This window comes from Gallus gallus, chromosome 20 (genome assembly GCF_016699485.2).
Source record: "Gallus gallus isolate bGalGal1 chromosome 20, bGalGal1.mat.broiler.GRCg7b, whole genome shotgun sequence".
In the NCBI taxonomy this organism is placed as follows: domain Eukaryota; kingdom Metazoa; phylum Chordata; class Aves; order Galliformes; family Phasianidae; genus Gallus; species Gallus gallus.
Window position 1 is genome coordinate 13,409,450 of NC_052551.1, and position 19,979 is coordinate 13,429,428.

The 19,979-nt window shown below is 45.2% G+C and overlaps 1 long non-coding RNA gene and 2 other non-coding genes across 9 annotated transcripts; all 3 read left to right on the plus strand.

Moving 5' to 3' along the window:
• Nucleotides 1–1,061: 1,061 nt before the first annotated feature.
• LOC121107357 lies at nucleotides 1,062–14,672 on the plus strand. 7 transcript variants are annotated; one of them, XR_005841358.2, is made up of 5 exons: nucleotides 1,062–2,063; nucleotides 2,166–2,369; nucleotides 3,640–3,806; nucleotides 4,362–4,773; nucleotides 8,795–14,672. It is a non-coding gene; the product is annotated as an uncharacterized LOC121107357 (long non-coding RNA). The 7 variants fall into 7 exon arrangements; XR_005841361.2 differs by having other exon boundaries at nucleotides 4,362–4,417; nucleotides 4,575–14,672; XR_005841359.2 differs by having other exon boundaries at nucleotides 4,362–4,417.
• On the plus strand, nucleotides 8,836–8,944 carry MIR6677 (microRNA 6677). Its single transcript, NR_105546.1, has one exon. It is a non-coding gene; the product is annotated as a microRNA 6677 (primary transcript).
• On the plus strand, nucleotides 11,563–11,651 carry MIR1687 (microRNA 1687). Its single transcript, NR_035180.2, has one exon. It is a non-coding gene; the product is annotated as a microRNA 1687 (primary transcript).
• Nucleotides 14,673–19,979: the final 5,307 nt, after the last annotated feature.

Genomic DNA, 19,979 nt, shown 5'->3' on the forward strand with positions numbered 1-19,979 from the left:
ACCTGCACAGGTCACCATGGGAAACACAAAACTGATCATATAGGGATTTGTTTAAGGCTACATCGTATCCCTTACATGAAAGGAGTATCTGTAGGAGCACTCTTTATTCCTTTCCTGCAGGGCTTTCTTGAGTATCTTTTTGACCACCTGTGTTTTAGGACCCTTCTCATTTCACCTCCTACTGGCAAACCATCAAGCTGAAGACCAAAAAGCAACACAACTGCTCCTCCATTTGTCCAGTCAGAGATTGGAGGAAGCTACACGCGATGGAATTCAGCAGTATTGTGTCATGCACCAAAATTTAAACCCTTCCTACCAGGATTGCAGATACACACAATGTTGGGCATGCACACAAGTAGCTTGTTGAATGGAGGCCTAAAATGGCATGCTATTTGTCAGTATAAATTCTACTTTAACACTTATTCTGGACCACCATGGTAAAACAAATCATTATCTTTGCCACTTAGTACTAATGAAAAACAATATTATCGGTATTTCTCCTATAGCAATTCACTTAAAGAGAAATGCTGTGCAATTACAGAGGATGGCTAACCATGCCTCTTGATCAACCTGATAATTAATCGGAATAGAAGAAAAAGCCCTGTATTTCTGAGTGCCGATCAGGCAGCAAAGGCACTCCAAACATCTGAAGGAAAAACAGTTTGTTAATTGCTGTCTAGACAGTTTATTGCTGCAATAAGATCAAAACACAGAATACTGAGGTTTGGGGTATGAATCATGCAGACTAAACAATTGTTTTATTGCATTTACAGAGCACTTGATTTATAATGCAGTCAGTTTGGTAATAAAATTCCTCTATTGTATATCCTGAATAATTTCACCTCTTTCTGCATCTCTCTGTTTTAATTCTTTATCAGGGTGTTTTAAAAATGTCCTCATGGAGGGGAGATTACTGTTGTGTACATATAAAGTTACCTATCTCAGACCTCAGTTATATCATCACTGAGCATACAGTGCTCAGCTGAGCCTTTGTCAGCTGCTGATATTAAGGACACATTGAAGAACAGATTTATTGGGCTGCTGTCTGCAGTGAGCACACTAGAGGAGAAGTAAGACTGTCCCATTGCAAGAGGTTTCATTCTACTTCGTGCTGAACCAAAAGGAATCGATCAGGCAAGTGACTTTTTTTCCTTTGATACTTATTACTCTGCAAAATATTTTTCCTGAAAGGAATGATTCATCTCTCTTCTTGTGTGGGTACCTCTGGAAGACCAAGGTTAAGGGGATTTCCCCAGGAACCCAGAAACTACTGGGATGAAGTAAGTTACTCTTGTATTCACTGAGTGCTGAAGCAAGATAAGGGAATAGTTGCTTGAAACTGAGTCTGCACAATATGCCAATTTTCCTGGGAACATGAAGTGTTGTTGCCTATGTGTTTATGTAAGAAAACTTTGTATTTTTTTTCATTTCCCAGTTTCGATCAATTGTGATCATCCCAGTGTCCATGTGTCTAACAAGGACATGTCCATGTCCTAACATGCAAAGAAATAATGAATCGGAATGTAGTTTTGAAGTGAAATCAAACCAAAGCCCTAAAGTTTGAGGCTCCTAACTTCTCAAATCAGACTGGAGCTCTGGTCCCATTGAGCTCTATGGGAATGTTGCTATTGACTTCATCAGCTCACAGCTGCACCTAAAAATTTAGTGAACTATTTGTTGATAAATCTGACAGTGCTGGGCTAAAGCACAATGGTATTTCTCACTGTATAAAAGCCTATTTACATCAGAGTTTGAACTGAATGCTACTCGGGTAAGTTTAGAGAAGTATCTTTTGCACTTTGACCCAGTATTGGAGGGAAAAATCCTTCTGCACAGTAATCTATGTTCTCATTGTAACATCTTATCTTGAAAACCCTCACTGTAGTTGTATTTCAAGTTCTTTGTAAAGGCATGTCAACCAGGCCAGACCAGTAGAATATATCTGAAGTAAAGTCAGTGTTCATGATGGTCTAATGGAATTACATCTCAAAGTAGCACAGGGCCTGTGTGCAGGCTGCTGCACCCACCAAGAGGACCGTACGGACTGCTTGTTATCTCCCACTGTAAGCTGAGTTCTGGTTAACTGACAGAAAATGCTTTGGTACCAGTTTTGACTCCTGCTGCCCATCTTCATGCTGAGGGGAAATCAATCCTGGCTTTTTTAGTCTTCCAGGAATGACACTGCCTTGGAATGCCTCTTGCAGCTTTGCAGGAAGACCAGAGGGGCTGCACCTGGACCTGGGGATTCCACCTAGGGCAGTAACAACCTTCCTGGGTATCCTGAGCACGAGGAGACAAATTTGCAGGGACAGCTGGAGGAGCACATGGGATGGTGTGCAGCACAGAGGAGGGAGCCGACATGAGAAAAGGTGGGACTGGGTAACTCGGTGGGCACTGTCTGTCTCACAACTGATCCTACAGCGTATGTGTTCCTAGGAAGGCAGGAGCCTTAAGGAGTGTGCTCAGATGAGGAGCCTGTTGGAGGCCAGGGTCCATCTGGTGGTTCCACAGGTTCTGGGACACCTACTGGGAATGTGCACCAGGCACAGACAGCATGTTCTTTGCTCCAAAACTGTCCCTGGGACAAAAGAGCAGAGAAGTTTATGGTGGGGAAAGGCAGAGCAAGAGAATTACGTCTAGGGAAAGGCACCAAAGTGTTGTAGTTGATATGAGCAACAAGTGTAGGTGCTGAGAGAAATCAGGGACCAAAGACCATGGGAACTGCAGCACAGCAGCCAATGTGCAATCCTACACAGCACTCTGTCCCTCCCTCCTCCAGCAACGCGCCTTCTCTCCATCAGTTCTATGTGAGCTGTTACAAGAACACATACCTGGGGCAGTCAACCCTTTGTGCTTTCTTTTACATGGCTTTAAATGCTGTTAGAAGTACTTCTGTTGTTTATTGCTGCTCAATAAAGTTTTATCTTGTGAAAGTCATGATTTATTTACTCCATCTTGCAGAACCGACATGTGCTTTCTCCTGCATCAGCGCCCCTTTACCAGATTCATAAAATGTGTTAACAATTCATTTAAAATTCATATAGAAGCCAAGTACAGTTCCTTCCCAAATCTGCACCAAGTAATATAAAGCAGCACGTGCCCTGACATATGGTACACTGTCAGCGTGTGCTCTTAAGGTCTCCCTCAGCTGTAAGTACTGCAGTGTGCTTATGCAATTGCTCCTGGGACCAACCAGTCCAACAGCACCTTCCCATTTCCCAGTTACCACAGAGTTTGTGTTAATTTTGCCTCTTGGTTTGAAAACACAGATTATAGGAATAGTTGGTTTAGATAAAGACTGGCCAAGAGTTTATCTCCAGCTTTTATCAACTGCCCATTCAATGGGGGCTTTCACCTGCCCAGAGGAGATGTGCTTTTTGTTGCAGTACGTATGTGTTATGCAAGGAAAAAGGTAAGGTGAAAATCAAAACAAGAATTTCTATCTCAATGTGCTCCTCTGGGATAATCACCTTTGTAATAGCTCTACCAACAGCCTTTATTCTGAGAGGTGCGATCATTTTGTGCCTTCAGTGACCTTTTACTAATGGCTGTGAAATGTCCCTGGTTATTCCCTTTCCCTGCTATGTTTCGTGTTCCTGCAGTGTAGCCACTCACACCGCTGATATTTTCCCTTTCCAGCACCAAGAACAATGTGAGCATGACCCAGGACTGCCCACCTCCAGGCTCCTTCCAGCAACATGCTGCTCCTTCCAGGTGGAGCCACAGCAAGACAACTGTGGGAACACAATCTCAGACTTCAGCATCCTCAGGTATCTCATGATACATGCGTAGTTCCCAACCGGATGGTATGTAAGGGATCTGCAGTGCCTTTGCAACACTGTTTTTTTCCCTCTCTATTCCTATTTTAATAGTGCCATGCACTGGGAGAGGCACGTTTGGGATTTCCAGGGGAAAACTATTGGCAGTTCTGTGCTGGCCCAAACAGTAGCAGTGCAGTTTTGGGGTGTGCGCAGGTCCCAGCCGTGTGCTTCAGGCTCTAGCTGTCCTTCAGAGGAGCACCCAGCTGGGCAGCTCTGCTCAGTGTGGAGTTAGGAGTCCTTGCTGCATTCCTCATGATGTTGCTACATGTGTTTGTGCAATATTTGGCTTATTTGTGCAACATAATTAATGAAACATCTCATTGGCACCAGCATCCCTAGGGACCCTAAGCAAATGGGAGCCTCTGAAGCATTAAAGGGTCTTAAAAGCAGAAAATATTTACCACAAGTTTATTAAACCAAGCTTTACTGGTAATAAATTAGCAGCCTGTAGACATGCCTTTTTCCTGCAGAGTTGATATTAATCTTTCAGAAAAATACAGCGACCTCTTACAGTTTTCATTGCACTTTTCTCTCTTTCAGTTCCCAACCACTTTGCTACCCAACCTCCGATGTCTGTTAAGCTCTCCTTTCCTATGGTGAGTTCTCTGCAGAAAACAGCAATGAGAGAGAGGGACCCCCATATGTGTGCCGACCTCAGAAAGTTTGAGAGACACCAAGCCTCTTACAGTGCTCACAGGCACATCTGAGCAAAGCCCCACACATAATGCCGTCGCGTTATTCCTTTTCACGTAGCCGCTGATCCATGACACTGGAAGTGTTTTAAAGACAATGACCCCGAGTCTCAGCAATGGAGCTGGGGGTGCTGGAAATGCCCGGTCTGTTCCTACATCTGCAGTTTAGGTTACGTGATCTTACCATGCTGTTTCAAAACCACAAAACGCTGTGGGGGTGTTTGCGGATTTGCACATCTCTTATACTGCACCATTGTATGGTAAGTTATACTGGAGCCTCTCCTGAGCTCAATAACAAAAGCCCATTGTGTGAGGGTGTTATACCCCACGTGCTCAGCCCAGGACGTATTTGTGTCTCATGAAAGTACTGAGGATCTTGCATGAGAATTGCTTTCTAGTATTTCTGCATGGATTTTAATGACATTTGTGCAGATGCACAGCTGATAAAAGGAATCTTTTTCAGTTCAGCTGTAGCAGCCATTCCTAGCAAAGCTAGATTTTTAGTAGCAGCCTCCAGAATTGTTGCTGTATCATTTGGTGTTACTCCTTTGTATTTGCCAAGGGTGTGCTCGAGTGGATTTCCACTAAATAGGGTATGTCTGTACATGGCCGGGGGAGGGCTTGTGCCACTCCATGAAAGCTAAATCAAGTGCAGGGCAACTGCACGGGAGGATATGTGCAGAATAAGCTCATCTTTTCAGCACAATTCTGTTTCACATTAGTAGACGATTAAGTTTCATTGCAAGATCAAACCCTTTGTGTCTTGCAGTGTATTCCTGACTTTGTTTGATAAAACTTGATAAGAGCTGAAGGTGTAAGTGGCAGGTGTGACCATGCTTCCATGACAGAAGGGGCTGGCAACAGATCCAGAAGTGGATCACAGATTGGTGGATCAGCACTAAAGGGACTGTGGGGAAAAAAATGGTGGAGGGGTTTCTGGGCTGCCCCTCGAGTCCCTGTGTGGTGCAGCTCCAGACTGCGCTGCTGGGAGCCCACCGTGCTGCCCCATGGCAGTGGGGCTGCCCAGCAGTGCTCTGCAGGGCTGGGATGGTGCACCCCTCCCCCTTCCTAAATCCTGCAGGGCCCAAGCTTATTTGTACAACAAACAAGGCCCGACTGGAGTTTACCGTGCAGAATTGTGCCTCTCTAATATAATTCAGCTGCGTGGGTATTTCATTGCAAAGAAAATAGAGCGATGACTTCCACGAGGTGCCTTCATCGGTGGCCACTGCATTAATGCTAATTGCTCATTTGACTTCATCACGTTTAAAGAAGTGCACTGGGCATGATTCTGAAAAAATGTCCATCAGCAGTGACTCATTAAAGTATTGGGAGTTACAGGCACAAGCGGGATCAGAGTCACCGCTGCTTCTCGGCTCTGTCACACAGGCACTAACCCTTTATAAATCATTAATTTCCAGACTGTTTATTATCCAGGGGAAGTAACAAAGCAGTAGTATCACATAACACATCCTAAGAATGCCTTGTTCATTTTAAGAGCAAATAAAACTAAATAGCACCAAGTTGTTAGTGATGCAGCCTACGAGACGGAGCAGAAAGACAAAAAGGGGGATGAATCAGGCTGGGGCCACAGAACAAACAGGGGAACGGGTCAAAAAAGCCCCTGTGCGAGAGAGCCTCCACGTCCCGTACCTTCACGCAGGCACTGTTTGTTTGCTACCAGGTGGAAATTGGCTCTGCTGGCTGCGCTGGGGCGGCACAGCAGTGCTATGGGTGGGAAGCTTTCCCCAGCTGCTGTTGCCATCCGTCGGCGCTCTCACAGGACCGATTCAGCTCCTGTCCATGGAGCAGCGCGGAGCCGCCGCTCCAAAAAATAATAATCCAAATTAATTACTTTGTCGAGAAAGCAAACTGCTGTTGTTTTGCTTACAAGCTCCCTTCTCTAATGCATTGGTCACATGTTGCTCGGCTGTGAGGAGGGGATGGCATCAACGCACAGAAAGGAGCGCTGTGTTTGTGTCGGCTGTGCCATGTGGGGCTGCAGTGTGGGCTGGGGGTGAAGGCAGGAGGATGGGACCCAATTCGTAGTGCTCCCGGGGGCACTGCTGGCAGCTGAGCTGTGCACCGTTGTTTATTCCTCACAGTCCTGCTACTAACAGCAATGCCAGGCACTGTCAGGCCTCACAAGCTCAGACTGTGTTGACTTCTTGTCAGCTTAGCTTAAAGCCATCCCTGGTTTCAGAGGTAAAAAGCCCTTTTCTGGCCAGCATTACTGAGCCTACACTGGGCCGGCTTTTTTGCTCGCCTCATTCAGCAGTGAAGTATTATATTTCTGAAGGTGATGCTAACCGCAGTCCAGGCCTCCGAGATGATTATGGCCCATGTGTTACTTATTTTAATCTCTTAAGGTTCCAAAACACTCTATTTTTACAGTTGCCATTTGAAGTTATTGTTAGTTGCAAATTATTAGAAACATAGTTTCATCTATAACATGCAGGATTAATTTAATCTTTACCATATTTTGTTTTACATCACACAGGAAGCATTTTAGTCTGATGAATACCACGGGTGTGTAATTAGTGCTTTATACAGTAAACTTGATTATAACTTACACTGTCCTCCCTGGCTCCAAAGATCCCTGCCGATTTTCATTCAGTTGCTGCCCTCTCTCTGAACGAAAGCATTTCAGCTCAACCATTATCATTCAGACCACACCGGTACCTTTCCGTAGGTCGGATGTGGTGGCAGTTCTAACTCAGGAGTTAATGGGAAAGTCTCCAATTAGACACTTGCTCTATATTTAGCAACTACCAGATTTTAAATGGTGACCACCTGATTTCTCTAGCTGAGGTTTGCCTCAGTCAGGGCTTAACGGGCATCAGGACTGGGAGATAAAAGGAAAGGGAAACTGCTTCTGAGGTATTTCTGAATTTCAGTGAGAAGGAGGCACCTGCCCTGGCTGAATGAAAGGCCCTTCACCTGCTTATCTCCATCTGCCAGCACTCAAACACCTCTAAAAATCAGGCAGGATGCTTTGGCTAAACACATAACAGCAAATCCATCAAAAAACCACCTTGCTCCTTCGATTTGTTCTTTGCGTTGGCTGAGAACCTTTGGCACTGAGGCAGCTCTGAGGTAGATCTGCCCTTCGTAGCTTTGTATGAAGACGGCTGAGGTGTAGTAGCAGCTTTAGGGCATCTGAAAAAGGAGCTCCTCCGATGAGCTCTGTGCTGCCGGGTGAAGCATCCCGGGGTGGGAGCGCCCATGTGGGCAATGGGCCGGCTGTGTGCGGGGGGGCCTCGCCAGGAGGAGGGGGCAGCGGGGGGAGCGGGGCAGGCCATCCATTCTCCTATTACAGGCCATCCCTGTGTTTATATCATCTTGTTTAGCTTACTCCTAATGCACATCCTAAGACGTACCTCTAATACACATCCTAAGACATGTTTATGAAAATTCTTTATAAGCAAAATATTTTACTTCCATGGAGGAAGTTCAGATACAGAGCAGCCTCGGCGCTGCGCGGTCCCGCCGTGCTCCTGCCCTCTCTCCCTGTGCATCTCTTCCTGAAAAATTCAGCCTCCAGCCCACCCACATTACCGCTGCAAGAGCCAATAATCGTAACATATGGATCCTCGGCCAATCTTGTTTTGTTCTCGCTAACATGTTTGCAAGCAGTAATCATTCTTCAGAAGATTAAATACTACTTAAGGTGAGTTGTTAGCTGGACAGCCAGCAATGGGATTTTGGATCCATTTTTGGTTTTAATTCTTGCGGTGCTTCTTCAGAGCAGACCCCCATCCCTCCGTGCAGCACAAATTCCCTCAGTGTGATTCTCCACCGCCCACGAATTGGGAAATCTGAAACATCAGACGGGCTCAAATCAACAGCATCATCGAAATGCCCAAACATACAAACACACCTCCGTCTGAAAAGGATTTTGAGCGTTTACTGAACCCATTGACTCCATTTGTGAGTGCTCAGCACTTCTGAAAATCAGGCAAGAAGCTTTTAAAGATTAAACAATAGGCCGACTCCAGCAGGAAATAAAATCATTTAAATTTTGAAGAGAGACACATAAAAAGGGGACGTGACATTCGAGAGATATTTTATTATGTTAGACAGCAAATTCATAGGAAATGCTTTTTCTGTGAAGTGATTTATGGTGCTGAGGGACTCATGGCCACAGAGACAAGGCTTTAAAAGTTTCAGGCACAGACTGGATGACAGAACTATCTTTGTTTAACTGTAATTGCTAATAGCGTATCTGCAAGGGTTGCTTAACCTCAGGCTTTGGGGTCTAATCTATACTCTGGTTTCCAGGTCAAGATGAAGCCTAACGTGGTGGCTGGTTATCTCACATCAGCTTAATGCAAGCTCCTTCTCACTGCCTGCCCTGAGCACACCATCAAGCATTGGTGCTCAGACACGTCAGGAGGAGGTACTGTGCAAACGCCCTGCAAAGGGATTCTGCAGGTAGAAGACAAGAGACAATGAGACGTACAAGGGCAGCAATAATGGGCTACTTAGGTCAAAGTTTTCTTCCTTGATACTACGATGCAGCCCCAAAGTCTCATTCTACACAGACCCCATCCCACACACCCAAATCTCAGACTCATCAGAATGCAGATGACCACAGCTTGCTGCAGTGCTGCACTCAGCCTTCTCCTGCATTATTTATGGTTATTCTCTTTGGGAAAGAAAATAAACAACAACAACAAACAACAAAAAACAACAAATAGTTTACACGCTTTTAAAACTCATAAATATAACAAACCCAAGGCAATTTGGCAAACCTGCCTTATGGCTGGTGGCCCACCTTGGGCCTGCTCATGTGGTCGTGCTGACATGTCTTTCTACCTCCAAGGAATCTGTCACTTGGAGCCAATCTATCACAGTGACACACCGCTCAGAACACTTCTTTCTCTTTATTCATCCATTACTTCACTTCCTGCCATCCATCTCCCTTGAGATTTCTTTTCCTTATTTTTAATACCTGTGCCAAGTTGTATCGCTGCCATCTATTTACCCACTGTGATCATCAGACTAAAACCAGAAAGAGACTGAAGCCATCGGGCCAAAATCTGATTACCTGCATCTCTTTTTATTCACGTATCATTGATGGTATCTGGAGAACTGAACGTGCACTGAGTTTGAATGAATACATTTCACATATGAGTGAGTTAAACAGAGAATTCTGCTTCACAGGTACTGGGGGGAGGGGAGGGGGAATGACGGTATTAGCTTAGATTTCCCAAAAAGCTCTAGAAAAAAACCCTGAGATTTTTTTATCTATCTATCTATCTATCTATCTATCTATCCATCCGTCCATCCATCCGTCCATCCATCCATATATATTCTGGAAATGTTCTGTTTATTCTCTGGGGATTGTGACCTTGGGGTGAACCCCACGGAGACCCCACATTTTCAAGATGTTCTTTGTTATCACATGTTTTAAGATTACTTTACAGGTCCACGGAAGAAAAGCTTCTCATACAACCATTTGTTTCTCTAAGAACTTCAGTTCTAAATGAAACATCAAATATCGTGGGAGCTGGTAACCCGAAACCCAACAGTTTGTATCAAGAAACTGCTTGATACAACAGTGAGTGCTCTGAAAGCAGGCATTCATTTCCAGAAGTGCCATCAGCTGGCCACGTATTGATACGTCCCCAGAACTCATGAAGTTTGCAGACATGCATCCTTAGACAGGCACTACTGAATTAGAGCATTTTCCCTCTTTTCTCAGAAATGCACGGATGGAATTTCCATAATGTATTGCAGATAACACACAATTCCACGTAAAGCCTGAATAAATACAATCAGTGTTCCTTGAATGAATGTTGATAAGGAGCAGGGCAGGAGAGCGGCTGACAGGCTGCCATGCTGGGCCAGAGCCCATCTGCACCCACCCACGGGGTAGGACAGCGTATGTGCGAGATGTCCTCTGGCTGTGGAGGGACATCCCAAAGGAAAAGCTGGAGAGCCCATTCCTTAGGCTACACAGGTGAATCTATGGATGATGATTTTTGTCCTTCCTATTTCGTATTATCAGTAGCACGCTTTTGCTAGGCGGAGCATCAGGTGAGCTAAACGTGTTCATGGTCTTCACTAGCACAAATTCAGTGCAGAGCTGTACAGAAATTAGGGGACAGCCTGCAACACCCCCGGGACAAGCAAACTGGGGTTTGCACTGTGGTATGCATGTGGGCTTCACACACTGTCAATCCTTTCTTTGTTTCCTGAAATTTCAAGCTCCTTGCAAGCCCTTAGCTATATAATGCCTTATTTTAGCATAACTGTTCCTGATAAATCCCTGTAGATACCAAAATATGTGAAAAGCAGCTTAGCCCTGGGGAACACCCCCAGTCCCTCATTAGAAAAAGATGGGGTAGAGTATCTTAAAGCAAACAAAAAAAGTGATGTCCCTGTTATAGAATTCCGCGACTTGAGGTAAACCAACCCTAGCCCAGGAAACTGTATCCTGGGTTACTCATTCGGAGTATTCCTCCCTGAGCGGCTGCTTGTTTGTGTACGGCTGCCCCGGGCTATTGCTGCAAAATTCCTCGTGCTGAAGCAACTCCATTCATACGGGCAGGGCCTGAAATAACGCACAGCCAGGCTGACTCCCAGCCCAACACGGGTAGCTGCAGTTACAGCCCGACTGATCCGAGTTCAGTCATCTTTACACACAGCACTATCTATTGAATTGAAAACACAGGGAAACAAAGCTGGAGGGAGAAACTGCCAGTGTTTGTCTACGTTGTGCATCCAGCAGACCTCCCCCACATCTCAAAGGGTTATAGAATGTATTAACTGAGCTTCAGAATGCCTAATAAGTACGTAATTGCAGACTAATTTCCCCTTTCCTAGACGTGAATTTACAGTGGTGGCAAAAAAGGAATGAAGCAAACAAACAAAAAGCACAGTTTTCTTCAAACTTGAAAGTGCTGAGAGCTGATGCTGTCGCGGTGAGCTGTGCTGGTGGGGGTTTGGCACAAGAAGGGCAACTTGGAGCAGGTAATGGCTGGGTGCCCCCAGAGCCGCCTACGCCTGCTCCAGCCCCATGCCCATCCCCTGTGCCCACAAACGATTTCTTTGTGTCTGTGGTCTGAGGAAATGAGCCAGCTGAGTTAGCAACTTCTTTGCTGGCTGTTTCTCAGTGACTGCAGCATAAAAAGCACAGGAGAAAGGAGGGAGCACCTAGCTGTGTTGCTGTTCAGTGCTGATGCTAAATGCCATCAGGCTAAAGCTGGCTCCATGAACATGGAAACCCATCCAAAGTCTCATGCCACCCAAACTAAAGGCTTCTCCCATCTTTATGCAGTAACTTCACCCTGAGAGAAAACACCGCTTCTCCTGATTGCATCTTTGTCGTCTTCTGCGAATAACTGATTGCCCGAGATAGAAGGGGAAATGAGGGTGACAGCCTGCTTGCTGGTCAGACAGTCTCTAATGGAGGCCACAAAGATGGCGATCTGGCGCACACACGGTGTGTGATGAGCAGCTGAGCTCCCTTTGTTTGTTCAGCCTGGAGCAGAGACTGAGGGGAGGCCCAGCAATGGCTGCAGCTCCTCATGGGGCAATGGGGACCGGGGGGGTGGCTCTGGGGAGGAGCTCGGTGGGGGAAGGCTGCACCCCAGAGAGTGGTGGGACACCACTGGCACACGGGGTTGGGCTTTGGGGTGGTTCTGTGTGAGGCCGGGGGCTGAGCTGTTCTTGGGATGCCACTTGGGATGTTCTGCAGTTGCACATTGTTGAGGGAACGCCCTGCAAATCAATGATGCATGATCAAGTCTGTCAGCCCTTGGGCAACAGTGTTACACCTCGTTGACACAGCTGCAGGGCTGATAAATAAATGCGTTTTTCAGGGCTGCCTCAGGTGGCCCCCAAGTTTTCTCCTCCTTATTTTTCTCAAAAGAACAATACCAACAGGTTTCAGCATCCTAAAGCCTACCAGTAAACCTCAGAAATCAAACTGCAACCGGAGAAGCTGTGGAGGAAACTTAATATATGAAAAATGATCTTCTAAAAATCATACAGGATGTTCCTTCACCAATTCTCTGTATTGATTCCTGTAACATCATCTTCTTTCTCCTTTTCTTCTTTTAATGCATTTCTATTTCTTCCAAACACAGGAAAAAAAAAAAAAACCAAAAAACGCAAACATTTCCTTTACAAAACAGAACAAAGAGGTTTTTCTTTCCAATCAGTAATTTCGTTTTCTTTTGTAAATGTAAGGAGAAACTCCTGAAAAATCAATATATCGTTGTCAAGTCACACACAGTCGGGAATGGTGCAAGCTTAGTAAATAAAGGAAATTGCAATGTTTCCCTCTCTTCAGTTGGCCTTCAGTGCATCCAAGGTGACTGCCCAGCCCCGCCGTGCTCCTGGTTTGCTCCTCTGAAAATGCAAAAGCTGATCTCGGAGATGAAAAGCAAAGTTTGAAAAGAATTGTTCTTGGAGTCAAAATTCCTGGTGTCCTAAATTACAGCAACCCCCACCCGGAGCGATTGGCTCCTCGGGGTAATCTGAGCTCTCTCAATTAACTGGCACAGAGATAAAGATTGCTCATGCTAAAGTTGTCACATAACACCGGGCTTAGAAATTGGAAAATCTCAAGCACAAGAAAGGTACCTTTTCACTTGTATCTACAGCCTCAGCGTGTATCAATATTTGGATTTGGTTTATACTCTCTTGATGTGCAAAACGGAGGGAATTATATACTGAAACAAAAGAAAAGGACTTTTTGTTGGATTACCATGTTAATTAAAATGTGGAAGACACCATTTACCATCTGAACACTTCAGAGTTTGAGTCTGTTGCTTTTGCAAGGCACAACGGGCATCTGCAAAGTACGTGTGGAGTTCTGAAGCTCAGATGTAAACCCCTTACAGACCCAAGAGGGGAAGAAGATATTTTAACGAGTTGTTTTGCACCTGCAATTAAACAGACATGCAGGCAAGTCTAATTTACACTGAAACTTAATTGCAAGCATAAATCTTGTGTATACGTATGACATAAATAAAACCTCTCCTAGCTGTTCATGTTCTGTTACAAAGGAGCCGAGTCCCATAGCTTTGTTTTGTTTTGTTTTGTGATTATAGGTTTTCTTTTGGGGTACGGCATTGTTTTAATGCATCTGTCATCGTCCCTGAAAATACCCAGTTGTGGAGTGTCAAAAAAATACCCAACAAATGAGATGCAGTTCGTCTTGGAGTTCCTCTGAACACTGGTGCCACTGACAGCCAGCAGCCAGGGTGGGTGAACGGGGGTGTGTGGGCCATCATTCATGAAGTGAGCATCCTGCAAAGGGGCTCTGCTGCTGTGGCATGTTTGTGGAGGGAGCCGGGATCGAGAGCACTACAAGGAATGGCTCAGGGGATTATAGAACTGCTGAGGTCACTTTTATCTTCTAAACAATATTTCATGTGTGGAAAGGCACTTTGAGCCTCCTGGGGTGAGCACCGTATGACTCCGGGTCGGCAGCCCTTACACCAAGAGCAGCTTCATGATGAAACCTAAAGCAGAAGGTAACAACAGAGCATCCCCAAACCAACCAAGAAGCACTCCGGGGTGGATGCCTTCCCCTGAAACATCTCATGCAATTTATTTCCATATCAGCTTGAATATTTGAAGGTTTTTGAGGGTTAGGAGAGGACACTGAATGAGGCCAAGACGTAGAAGACTGAAGAGACCCAAAGCCACAGCAGAGCACCACGTCCATCCTCCACATAAAGCTGATATCTTTATGGAGACTCACACTGAAGTAGGACTGGATCTGTGAGGGTCAAATTCTGATTTTGTTGTTGGGAAAGGATAGGCAGTGAAGGGGCTGCTAGATTTGTTTCACTTCTCTCACAAAACGTATTCCTGCCTGAATTATGAACCTGCTGTTATGCTGATAAGCCTGTTTATGGTGTGACCTACTTAACCACAGCTCTGGTGGCTCGAGGCTCGCAGCAGCGCAAAGGCCAAAGGCCCCAAACAGGAAAAGATATCATATGGGGGAAAAAAAGTTTCCAAGCCTTTGTCCTTTACATGCTGCAAGGTGTCAAGCACTGAACCAGCGCTGAGACCATTGTTCAACCAACTGCTCTTTTCAAATGGAAATGTCTGCAAAAGCCATGTCAGCAAAAGGAATTCATTGCTTCAACGTGGCTCCTAGCTTATATCCTACAATAAAACCTGAGGCCTATTAGTCCATACTTAGGACTTGTTACTGGGTTTTAAAGCTCCTTTCAGGCACAGTTTTAGCCTAATCTGGCCGGATCACTAGCAAGGTTACGAAACTGCAAGGTTATGTTGCCTTTACTTGGGAATGTATGTCGAAAGGCTGTTTAGCCTCTTGTTTTTTAAATAACGTCTTTCTGCTGAAGGCAGAGGAACAGTACAGGACAGCTTCACTCACACAGGAAACAGCATCAAGGCTTTCCCAGAGTCTCTTGATTTTTCAGCTTCCATGCTCTGAAGATATAATTCCTTTGAAGTGCCTCACATAGGGTAGTATCCAATTATATTTGTAATCCCAATCTAATTCAATCAGAGACTCCAATTATAGCTGATCTGTCTTTTAATCTAGTTAAAGTTGTAGAGTAGACTGCACTTTAGCTAACATGACAAAACTAAAATTCAGGCTGTTGAACACTTGTAATCAGGGATAACCAGCTTACAGCTGGAGCCAGCAGAGGAGGGGAGGTTTGCACAGGACCTCTCTTCATCTAACAGCCAAACGCTGCATCAGTTTTATTTGCATCTAGCTATCTGCCAAGCTTCTAATTACAAACGAGCTTAATAAGGACTTCTGGGCCGAACCAGATCCATCCAGTATTTTAGCAGTGCACATTAAGGGACAGGCCAGCTGACACACACAGAAGTGCAAGGCCATGGTGCACCGCTGCAGACACATTCAGGGTTCTGTAGGTATAGAAGCAGGCGGTGTGAAAGAGCTGTGAGGGGAGCCAGACAGATGGAAATAGCTCTGCTAGCTGCTCCTGCTGAGTTAGGATGATATCAGAAAATGCAACTAACCAGCACCAAAAAAAAACAAGTGGTAAACCGGTCTGATCAGCCAGCGTGAATGGGGTTACAATGAAACAACTGATCTTCATAGCAGGGAATACTTTGCAGCTTTTTGGTTTTCATTTATACCAGAATCGACTGGCTGAAGTGACCCTGGCTAGCCAAACAGCAAAGATGTCCTATTGTGTTTAATCATACCGAGGAGCTGCTATTAAACTTAATTACTTCTGTCCCACATCTCAACTGCTCAGTTTCGGTGTGTTTATCCACCAAGGCCAAATCCCCTCTTCCAGTTCTGAGGGCTGTACCTCATCTGCCCCACTGAAGAGTGAAGTGTGTCTCAGCCACCTGGGGAGGGGGTACACAAACAGGGATGACCTAACACTAAAAAATAATGTCCTGCCTATAGTTAGGTGTGTAGTTTTACATTTGGTGATTCATTCACAGCTGTTGCCGTGGCACTTCAACATCTGCATGAATCAGACAGAACTGCTATAATCCTTCATTTAAAGTAGTAGCGTGGGGCATTTCAGCAAAACTAAATAAATACATTTAAATCAGAGTGAACGTTTGAATTTGAATGAACATTACTTGCAGCAGAGAGAACGTACTGCTGCCTTCGAGGCTTGGTCACGAATTAATCTGCAGGGAAGTTGGAATGAGGAGAATCGGTGACATCTTCCCAAACTTTACACTCAGTACATGATCCACACACTGTAAAATCAGACTAATTCAGATGCAAAAGTCACCACATTGTTACATTCCATCAATTTTCCATCTTATTCACAGCATTAGTAAACAAACCAACACTACTAAGCTCGATCCTTCCAGACACCTAACTCACCATTCTGCATACCAGCTGACACTTCAAGCTGTGCAATGCACGTATGTCCTTTTTCTGCTTTCAGGCCCTCATTCAGATAACTCAGTGTTGGCTTCGTTCTGTGTGTGATTTAAGTGATAATGTTTAGCTCTTGGTGTTTTCCCTCCCCGTTGTGTTCCCACCAGACAAAGATGGAGGGCTCAGGTTTGGGTTTGTTTGGTTTGGTTTTAGTTGCTGCTGTGGCTTGTTGTTGTTTTATGTTTTGTTTTGTTTTGATTTGTTTTGTTTTTAATAACAGCTGAGCTGTCAAAGACCAGATGGCACCTCCAAAACTTGCTCATGCTCAGAATCCCCACCAACAATTGGTTGTCAGCCCTTCATTAGGAATGGCATGAACCAAACTCACCCCCACAGAAACCAGCCGGAGTCAGGACCAGGGCAGAACTGATATAAGCAATGCAGAAACTGCTGTAGCAAAAGAAATAGAATTAGATCTACATCAAATACATTTATTAGTAATCATAAGTCACAAAAGCAGAGAGTGAAAGCTAATGTTACTAAGTAGAAAGCCCTGCTAATTGGTATTTTGACATAATTCAATTTCGATCTTGGTGCTTCATTGACATGAAGAAGGAAACACATCATCCTCTGAGCTGTTGCTTTCAGTCTTCCCTGCATGAATTCAGCAGACTCTCCTTGCAACCTGGGAAGAGATCTCTTGAAACAGTCAGCTCTGTACCATGGCAGGCAATGTGTCTCATGTGCCCTTCACCAGCTGCAAGGAGCAGCATATTGGGAGAGCACAGTGGCACAAAGTATTGACAAATAATGAAGCAATAATACGTGCAAGTCTCTCACTGGTTATCCAAGACAATAAGCATACGGGAGGAGGACATCCTAGTTAGTTACCTACTGAATTGTATTCAGCATAGCCACTTGATTAAGGATTTTACCATCACATTCAGATATGGTTTGGTACTCATTAAATATACATATATATCTCGTAATCAAAACCCATTGGCTTAACTCCTAGTTCTGAACATGCCTGCCCCGACGCCCCAGGTACATGGGTAACTGGGACTCCTGCATGCACTGCTAGGTCCTCCCCTGCAAAAAAGTCAATAATGAGACTTCTCTGAAGGCTCCATTACAGCTTAGTGTTAAAAAAAGTTTGTGTACCTTGTCTGGAAGGAAACGATCTCACAGGATTCCTGTTACTATCTGGGATGTACCACTGGGTCATGAAATTCAATGAAGGCAGCACCACAGCGATGAGTTACACTTACCTCTGGTCTTAGTGTTTATTCAGAAGCAAAGAAGTGTTTGAAAATTACTAAATGTTGCCGAGCGGAGTGCAAGCTATTCACTAAGCAAAGTTAATCTGTTCCTTAAAATATACGGTTTGTAAACTTGGGCAAAGGTGGATCCCTCACTTCTGCCACCTAATACAAGATATTACATTAGGACGCTTCTCATGCTGTGAGAAATGGAGCTGATGGTGTTTACTCTCGCCTGGATGAAACACTCGGGCATTTTAACAAACATCCCCGGTTTGTTTGTTTACCTGCCGAGCCCACATGCCTCTCATTCCTCCCTGCCGGAGCCAGTTGGTGGCTCTTTCACAGAGTTACAGTTCCAACGTTACCCCTCAGCTCCCTTGGAGCCGCTTCCTGCATCTCCAGTCAGAGGCATCTATGGCAAAACGTGTTTTATTTGTGATGGCACAGAACGCACAGGGATTGGTGCCCCATCAGCAGTATTAATGTGAAGCAGGTGGTATTTCTGTAGCATTATAAAATGCCTTAGAAATAGCAGCGTGGTCAACCTGAGTGGGACAGGATGAAGAGGGAGGGGAACTCCAGTGGACGCTTCTTACATCCCCAACAGCTTTTTTCTCCTTCACCTTCCCACACTTCATTGGAGGCGTGAAGATATTGCCACCTCCACACTCCTCATCCTCTCCTCAGCCCCGCAATCAATGCTCAGATATTGCCTCAAAAATACAAAATAAAGCAATCTCTTCACAGAAATCCCAGCTGGTGGAGCGCAGTTATTGGGAATGTGGCAAAGTGATAACCACGGCCCCACTCGTCTGGCAGTGCCACTCCTGCACATAGGAACCTCCCGGCCGGCAGAGCGGAGTGCTGCTGCTGCTGCCAGCAGTGAAGGTGCAATGGGTGCAGTGCTCACACTGCACAGCACTGCGAGCTGCCATTCGCGGCCCCAGCGCGGGGCTGCACAGTGCTGGCAGCAGTCCTGCCACCAGGGATGCCCAGCGCTGGAGGTGAGTGGCAGCAGTTTGTCCCTCCTGACTGTTCCTGAAAAAATAAATAAACGTCGAGCCAGAAAAGGCAGCCTGCAATTTTTCAAGTCCAGAAGCTGTAATCGGGCTAATCCATAGGACCGAGCTGAAGCCGAGCCACATGCCTTCTGCATATGATGTAACCATTCAGCCCTCCCTATTCATAATCACTGCTCAATGGGAACAGCTTCTGAGCAAAGTTTTTTGAGCACATTTCTCCTCTGCCCATGTTTCCCAGCTGGCTGTGCTTTCTCCTCTTGCTGCCTTCCCATCCTCTCATACAGCATCTTGCTTTTTTCCTCCCTAATTCAATGCTTCCCAACTCCCCTTCAGTTCTCTCACTGTGATAGAGCCATACCGACTGAAACTCCCATCCTCTGAAATCAATACCAAAACTTCCATTGATTTCATATAATATATTCTTTTAAATTCAGTACAAATGCTCCACGTGAGATGCCCATTTTAAATATGGATCTACTGTACAGGGCTGTCTGGCTCTCAGCATGATACCTAAAGTGGTGTATTTAATAAATACACTGGTGTGGGCTGGCAGCATTATGTGTAATAAATGAAAATCTGTTGGTTATACTGAGCATATCAAGTGTAAAAGGAGAAAATTCATCAATGTAAATACCTAACTGTGGATCAATTGCTATCAATCACGTTTAACAGTCTATTTCCCCAGGACACACTTTGGAGACAAAGAGCATTTCAAACTGCCGGCTGAACTAACAGATACAGGGAGTTCTTTGGGAAGTGTGAGGGTGGAGTAACACCAGATAAAAATGATTTTAAATACCTGTTAATCTGTGCTATTCTGTATTAGTAAATACAGAGATTCTTCTGTGTGTAAAGAATACCCCATCAAGAGGAGGGCTTTGTGAGGCAGTGATATTTGTGTGCAGGGGAAAGGACAAAGAAAGCGGTGTGAGAAACAGAATTTGTCCCCCAACCTCCAACAGTTGTCCAAGGAGGAGGGCGATACCTTCTGCTCTGCCAGATTTTCTCTAAGGTTTGTATTATCCTTCCCTAAATGAAACCCCTCAAGAGACACTACAAAAGGAAAAGAAAACTCCAGGGGAACATATAACCAAGCAGATCATGGTGCACCGCTCCCCCAGGTCTGCAATGCTAAGGTGCTTCCACGGCTGGCCCACACAAACCTCAGAGCAGTCAGTCCTGCAGTGCTACGGGCACCTGACATGGCTGTGTCCACAGCACAAACTTTAAAATAATGGTACAGATCCCAAATTTCGCTGATAAAAATGCTGATAAAGTCACCAGTAAAATGAGACTGTGGCATTGTGCAATGGCTGTGGCAACGGCACCGCCCTGTCGTGTACCACTGTTTCCTCCCCCCA